The following is an 8,079-nucleotide window of genomic DNA, read 5'->3' as shown; positions in this document are numbered from 1 at the left end:
AGAGTGTGAAGAAACCTCAAATGTGTGCACTCAAGAAGAGCCTCGCGATTGGCGAGTTGCCAAAGGTGGCACACGTGTGGAGCATGCAAGGGAGCTGAAGGGTCATGACAACTAGAGCTTTACAGGACAAAACTTCCAGTCTGGCCAGGCAGTTAGCTCACGACTCAAACTTGCGACTCGTTCTAGTCGCGAAATAGAGTCACCAGAATGCCCTATTTGGATAAAACCTGACGTTTCACATTCCTCATACATTTTAGTATAAATACCCTTATACCCACGAAATGTAGAGAGCTTCCTGAGAGAATTTTGAGAGAGAAACCTTAGAGAAAAACAAGATTGACTCATCCACAATCTTCATCCTTTGATTCTCCAAATTCCTCTACTCTCACCCTCTCCATTAATATATCCTTAAGAGGTATATTTAACCAAATCATCATCTCACCATACCCATATCAGTGAGGGGGAAGGGACCAATTCATTTTGGTTGATGCAATGGGTGATAGGGGGATCCGATAAGCTAGAGAAGACAAGGCTCGACGTAACTCTGTTGGATCAAGAAGCTTAGAGGGCTTAGGTGCACTGGGTAGATTAGGCTTAGAGGGTCTTCTGCTATTCATGTACTCCAACTTCATTCTCTAGTGGATTATTAACCGCTTGGAGTGCGGCAGAGAGATTTTTCGCTGAGTTCTTTGGTTTCCTCTTTGATAACACATCGACGTGTTATCTTTGTGTTCGCATCCTTCTTCCCTCTCTCTTTACCTTTTAATTGTTGTTGTGTTTATTATTAAATATGATTTAGAGTGTGTTACCAATTGTTGTTATAGCTTATATTTCATTTTCCGCACATATATTGTTTGATTATAAGTTTGTGTTCGTTATTTTGTTTTTGGGGGTCTAAACGTTCATAGATGTTTTACACACTATTTAAACTTTCAATTGGTATTAGAGCGGGTGCACTTGTTGTGGTTTTAATTACCTAAGTGCGATCCTAGACTCCTTTTGAGATGGATCGGTCTCAATCTCTTAATGCTCCTCCATATTTTGATGGAAGCAACTATGCATTTTGGAAAATTCATATGAGGGCATTCCTATGTTCTATTGATGAGAGTGTTTGGGATGTTGTAGATATTGGATGGACTAGGCCGAAGGCCGCCAAATCCACATGGGATAAGGCAGCTCTTGCGGCAGCTAATGCTAATAGAAAGGCTTTAAATGCTATTTTCTGTAGTGTTTCTCCTGATGAATTTCACAGGATCTCTCATGTTACAATTACCAAGGAGGCGTGAAAAATTTTGGAAACGACATATGAGGGAACCAAAAAGGTGAAGGACACCAAGCTCCAAATGCTTACCACATGGTTCGAAGAGCTAAAGATGAGTGAAGACAAGTCATTTGACTCATTTTATGGGAAGCTCAATGAGGTGGTAATTGGAAAATTTAACTTGGGGGAAACGACGGATGACTCCAAAATTGTAAGAAAAATACTACGATCATTACCTGAAAGTTTCCGTGCAAAGGTTACTGTCATTAAAGAGAGCAAGGACCTCGATGAGATCAAAGTTCAAGAACTTATTGGCTCACTTCAAACCTATGAGTTGTCCCTACCATCACAACGGAAGAGCAAATCTCTTGCTCTAAAGACCATCAATGAGAGAGTGGAAGCTCAAGACTCATCGGATGAAGATGAGGTCGAAAAAGATGTGACGTATCTTGTTAAGAACTTCCGAAAGTTCTTGAAATTCAAAAAGAATGGAAAGTTTGCTGACAAGGGAAAATCCCCAAATACTTGGAAGGAGAAGAAGGATTTCAAGAAGAAAGATGGGAAGGATTCTCAATCCTCTCAGGGAATCACGTGCTATGAATGTAACGGTCATGGACATCTTAAGAAGGAGTGTCCGAACTATTTGAGAGGGAAGGGTAAAGTGTATGCCACTACTCTTAGTGACTCAGACTCCTCTAATTTAGACTCAGAAGAAGCTGTGACAGAGAAGGAAACTACTTTGCACTTATGATCATTGCTCACGTGGAATCTTCGGATGAATTAAGTATGTTAGTGGAAGAACTTGGTAAGCATATGGAAGTGGAGTCGATGGGGATAGTGGAGGAATCTGATGATGAGGAAGTTGGATGGACAATGGGGTTACAAGAAACCTATAATGCTCTTCTTGAGAAGACCAGTGAATATGCAAAAGCGGCTAAAGCAGCCATTAAGAAAATGAAGAAAGTAGAGCAAGATTATAGAAGTCTTCTAGTACGGTACAAGGAGACGATATACAGAGAGCTAACCGAAGCGTACTCAAAGATCAAGTTTCTTAAGCTTGAAGTGATTCAAACTAATGCTAAAGTAGAGCAAGTCTCCTCCAAAAAGCTTGATAAGGTCCTTGCACATCAAAAACCCTTTTCTGACAAGAGCGGTTTGGGATAAACCGAAGAGAGTAGTTCGAGTGCAAATATGTCAAGGACATAAAGTTTGTGAAAGCTAAGGAATCGATGGCAGCTACTTCAGCTGTTGAGAATTTGAAGTTTGAGAAGAAGTGGAATATGATTAACCAACAGTTTTTGACACAGCCTCCTAACCAATCACCAGTTAAATCTAAGGCTAAAGGGAAATCTCTCCCAAAGTCACAAAGAGGTCCAAGAACTCAACATTTCTACCATTATTGTGGAATTCAAGGACACACCAGACCTAATTGCCATAAACTTCAAGCATTAAAGAATCCAAGTACCCAAAGGACAAGAGGACCAAGAAATGGCAAAGGGAATTCGACTGCTGAGCAATCAAAAATTCAAGAAGGTGATCCCAGAGTGAGGGATGTGAAGAAGATGATTGAAGCATTAACCACCTGTTTGGCAAACTTCAACCTCAGGTTTGAGAATTGTAAGACAAGTACCCAATCCTCTAAGGATATCACCCCAAACGCACGTACCGTGTGGGTGAAGAGGGGTACATTTGCATATGCACTATAACATGTTTATGCATTAATACTTCCTATGTAATGGGACATTGATTGGTTGTGTGTTCTCTGTTTTGAAAATTTTTGTTTGTTTGCTTTTTTCTTTGAATGACTTTACATTTTTTTTTTATCAATCTTTACTTGTTTTTGTGTCAAAAATCCAAAAACACATAAAAAGTAGAAAATCCAAAAGGTTTGATCGGCATTATTGTGTTATGTCACACACATGTTTTGCCTTGTACCTTCGTACAAATGACCTTGTGCATTTACGAGCGTAGCTTGTTCTTTTTGCACCCATATCTTTATGAGAAAAATCTTGACATCTATGTGACTGTTGTAAATAGATCTTCAAACTTGTCATGAATGATTAGTCAATGGTTTTGATGATCTTGAAACTTACATAGACTTGTGTCTATATATCTTCCCACTTTTTTTTTTTTGTTTAAAGAGTTCAACAAATGTAAATCTCAAAATGAAAAGAGATAATGAGCTGCAAAAGCCGTCACATATACTAGTATTTGATTAGGAAAAAAGAAAAGCGACTTTTATGAAAATGTATGGTGCCCAAAAGCCAAAGGCTTATTCATCAAATTGAAATATTAAAAAATTTCAGGCATCGATCTCAAAAAAAGATGTAAAGATCAAAATGATCAAATGTTATGTATTGTAAAGAAGCCAAATGAAAAGTCTCAAGGTTATGTAATCAAGTTGTGTGGGAGGTCATATATGCATATTTCTATAATAGAGATTGGTCACTCTTCCTAGTATTAATTGTGTATGCCTTGGTTAAATTGATCATTGAAACTTCACATTAGACTAAGGACTATCTCATATTTGATATCTACCCACATCACACATGTCTACATTCAATGAATGCCTTATTCATTTGTGTGATTCTATTTGATTAAATGTATTGCACATGCAAAATCATATGTTGATCAAACACAAAAAGATTTTTGAAAGTTTTAATTGTTTTTGAAAAGTTTTTTTGTTTTGAAAATTTTCAAAAACTGTGCAACTCTGTTTTGGCGACTCTACCTCACGGGTGAAGCCTGTCACGAGCCCCAAGTTGCAAGCTTACTTAGAAGCTTTCGCAACTCTCTGGCGAGTCAAGCCCTTAGTCGCGAAAAAGACTTAGAAAATTTTCAAAATTTCTAGGTTTTTGTCATCTTCGCAACTCACTTTGGCGATTGGTTTGCGAGTGGAAGCTCTAGTCGCGAGGTTTACTCAGAATGATTCGCGACTCCCTTGCAACTTTCTCGCGGGTGGACCTTTCAATCACAAAAAACACTTAGACAAATTTTTCAAAATTTGTCACACAAGTTTTTGGCTACTTGACTTGGCAACTTGTTTGTGACTTATTCCAGTCGCGAAAAACACGTGTTTTGCACATTGAGGGTCATATTCTAGACAGTTTTTATAAACTTTTATTTTTCCCTTGCACATTGTGACTGTTCATTGTCTTGTCCGTTCCTCTCCCTCACAAACTCACTGTGTTCTATCAAAAATCCTCCATTTTCTTCATCATCTCTTCACCAATCTTCAAGAAAAGGTATGGGTTTTCTATTTTTCTCAAAGTATTTCATGTTTTTAGCCCTTGTTTTCTTGGATTTTGAGTTTTTGTTGAATTTTGAAAATTTTGTGGGTATATTTTGTTGAGTTTGCTATATGGGTTTTGTTGATTTTGATAATATGATGCTTATTATACATGTTTTCATATTTGCTTATTATCTTTGAGTAGTATATCATGGTTATGTTGTGTTGTGCATATCATACACATGATGAAATGTCTCTTATTCTCATTGCCCTAGTTTGCTCACTTTTGCATCTAATGCACACACACACTCACATTTTGACATGTTTCAGTGTTTATTGTCATAATTTCACCATGTCTTGATGATTCTGGTTGTCACATGTTAATTTTCTTTGTTTTCCCCTATGTGTGTGTGTGTGTATGTTTTTAGGGTGAATATTCAAAATCTCTTCTTAAGGACTAACTTGTTGCTAATCAAGTTTGTTGTTCTTTCTCTTGCTTTTCAATATTACATGTTACAGCTTGCTAATGTCTCTCTTCAAGAAATCAACTGTAAAAGGAAGCGGCAGCAAGGGTAAGGAACCTGTGATCGATTTGGACAACTTCACCCTTAAGTCCAAGAAGAGTCAGTCATCCGCAGGCTTTTATGATACTGAAAAGTTCAGATCCTATGCAGCAGCTCAAAGATATGATAGTTACTTCAGAGATGCTCCCTTGTTGGTAGAAAGGGTGGTGGATCAGGATTCTCTTCTTGATACAAACATTCTGAAATGGTTCGCCACCAAGGATTGGAACTTTCTCTTGACTAGCTTTGAGGAACCATATGAAAATATGATCAAGGAGTTTTATGCAAATGCTATTTTAGAAGGAGATGAGCTGAAATGTTGGGTTCGAGGAAAAAGTTTCACAGTGACACCAACCTATCTTGCAAATATTTTGTGCATCAACCGGCCAATGTTCCCAAAGCCACCGGTGTATGATAATTTGTATCCGAAAGAGGATTTACTTCGGGAAACTCTAGGAGTAAACTTGGAATTTTCTCCCAATGGGAAATCAATTAGCGTTTCATCATTATCTTCTGAATTGAGGGTACTCACAACACTCATGTTTCACAATCTCTATCCTCTCTCCAGCACCGGATACATAAATCTTGGTAGAGCTTTATTCCTTTATGACCTGGTCAATGAAGAAGAAATTGACATTTGCTCTCATATCTTCCACATTTTGAGCAAAACTGCTGAAAGAACTGCCTTAAGGAATTGTGTTCCTTTTTACTGCCTTATTTCAAAAATATTGAAGCTTAAAGGTGTTCATCCAACAAACGACGAGCATCCCTACCCTTAGCCGAGTCCTATCAACATTCGGACTTTGCATGCTAGCATTGGTCACAGCAAGAAGGAGATCAAGCTAGAATGTAATGCTCCTCAAGGTGGTGCACAATCTAGTTCTCATTCAAATGATGAGAAGTTGGACAACATCCTTGCCTCTATGCAAGACCTTAGCACCAAAGTCTTTGGTCTAGCATCTCTCATGTATTCTCACCACACCTGGTTTGATACAAAATTCACATCTCTCCAAACCCAATTGGACCAAATCCAAACGAAGCTCGAGGAAGATGAAGATTAGTTATTCTGTAACAAAAAGGGAGATTGTCTTTATAAGGGGAGAGAGAGCTAGATCAAAGGGGGAGCATTGGAGATGAAGAACAAGAACAGCAAGAGTAGCAATAAAAGCAGCCACAACAAGCTTATTTAATATTGTGTTTCTTGTGTATTTTTATTTCATGTCCGATGTTGTGTTTTTAACTATGCATGCTTTCATGTGTACCTTTGCTTTGTAGCTTAGTACTTTTAGTTAATGTTATGCATTTTCTTGAGTACTTCTCTCTTGTGCCCCTGTTGGATTTTATATTCTTGATGCAACTACCTTGTGTTCTTGTATCGGTTGAGTGTTAGACATGCAAATGATTCTTTGCACTGAGCTTATTAGCTTGCATGTCTGAATGTTCATTCCTTGTGTGAATGTTCATTGTGATCGCTGTTTATAGTGATTGTTCTTGTTTGGTCAAGTCATGCTTTATTGCTTTAATCTTTTCTACTTGATCGCGTTGTGCTCGCTCTATATGCATTTCAAGATTTCTGCTTACAATGATCATCTTGTGCTATTGTTTTCAGAAGGAAAAAAAAACTTGTTTGTATGGTTCAAGAGCTTCACAGTTTCTAGAGTTAGATGTGAGTGAGTTTTGGTAACTGTTCCCAACTCACATGTTAAGTCTAGAGTCTGTTTTAGGGTCTTGTCATGGAATAGTCAAAGAGGGAGATTGTAAGATTGAATTTATTCAATCATGTGTTGGCTTTATTTCCTGCCAAATTTTCTTGTATTTTAGCAATTAAATACCCTGTATTTCGGTGGAAATTATGTAAGGGTAGTGTGTGAGAATGTGAAGAAACCTCAAATATGTGCACTCAAGAAAAGCCTCGCGACTAGATTGCGACTGCCGAGTCGCCAAAGGTGGCACATGTGTGGAGCATGCAGGGGAGCTAAAGGGTCGTGACAGCTGGAGCACTACTGGACAAAACTTCCAGTCTGGCCAGGCAATTAGCTCGCAACTCAAACTTGCAACTCGTTCCAGTCGCGAGGTCGAGTCACTAGAATTCCCTGTTTGGATAAAACCTGACGTTTCACATTCCTCATACACTCTACTATAAATATCCTTATACCCACGAAATGTAGAGAGCTTCTTGAGAGAATTTTGAGAGAGAAACCCTAAAGAAAAACAAGATTGACTCATCCACAATCTTCATCCTTTGATTCTCCAAATTACTCTACTCTTACCCTCTCCATTGATATATCCTTGAGAGGTACATTTAACCAAATCCTCATCTCACCATACCCATCAGTGATGAGATATTTTGGTGCTTCGGAAGCAGTTCAGAAGGAACCAATTCATTTTGGTTGATGCAATGAGCGATTGTGGGATCCGATAAGCTAGAGAAGACAAGGTTCGATGTAACCTTGTTGGAGTAAGAAGCTTGGAGGGCTTAGGTGCACTGGGTAGATTAGGCTTGGAGGGTCTTTTGCTATTCATGTATCCCAACTTCATTCTCTAGTAGATTATTGACCGCTTGGAGGGTGGCAGAGAGGTTTTTCGCCGAGTTCTTCAGTTTCCTTTTCGATAATACATTGGTGTGTTATCTTTGTGTTTGCATCCTTCTTCCCTCTCTCTTTACCTTTTAATTGCTGTTGTATTTATGATTAAATATGGTTTAGAGTGTGTTACCAATTTTGTTATAGCTTATATTTCATTTTTCCGCACATATATTGTTTGATTATAAGCTTGTGTTGGTTATTTTGTTTTTGGGGGTCTAAACGTTCATAGGTGTTTTACATACTATTTGAACTTTCAATTAGTAAAAAGAGATTTTTGTTCTTGTTTCGAGAAGGGGGCCCTCAGCAACATATATGAGCTATGCGGTCATTTTAATTGTCTAGTTTTTATAGGATTGATTTCCAATTTTCGGAGGGCCAAGTACAATTTTTTTTTTTTTTACCAAACTTTCAAGCAATATCATTTAAAAAAAATTATGGGCG

This window comes from Castanea sativa, chromosome 8 (assembly GCF_040712315.1).
Source record: "Castanea sativa cultivar Marrone di Chiusa Pesio chromosome 8, ASM4071231v1".
NCBI lineage: Eukaryota > Viridiplantae > Streptophyta > Magnoliopsida > Fagales > Fagaceae > Castanea > Castanea sativa.
The sequence above is the reverse complement of the archived record's forward strand: the minus strand, read 5'-3'. Positions refer to the sequence as shown.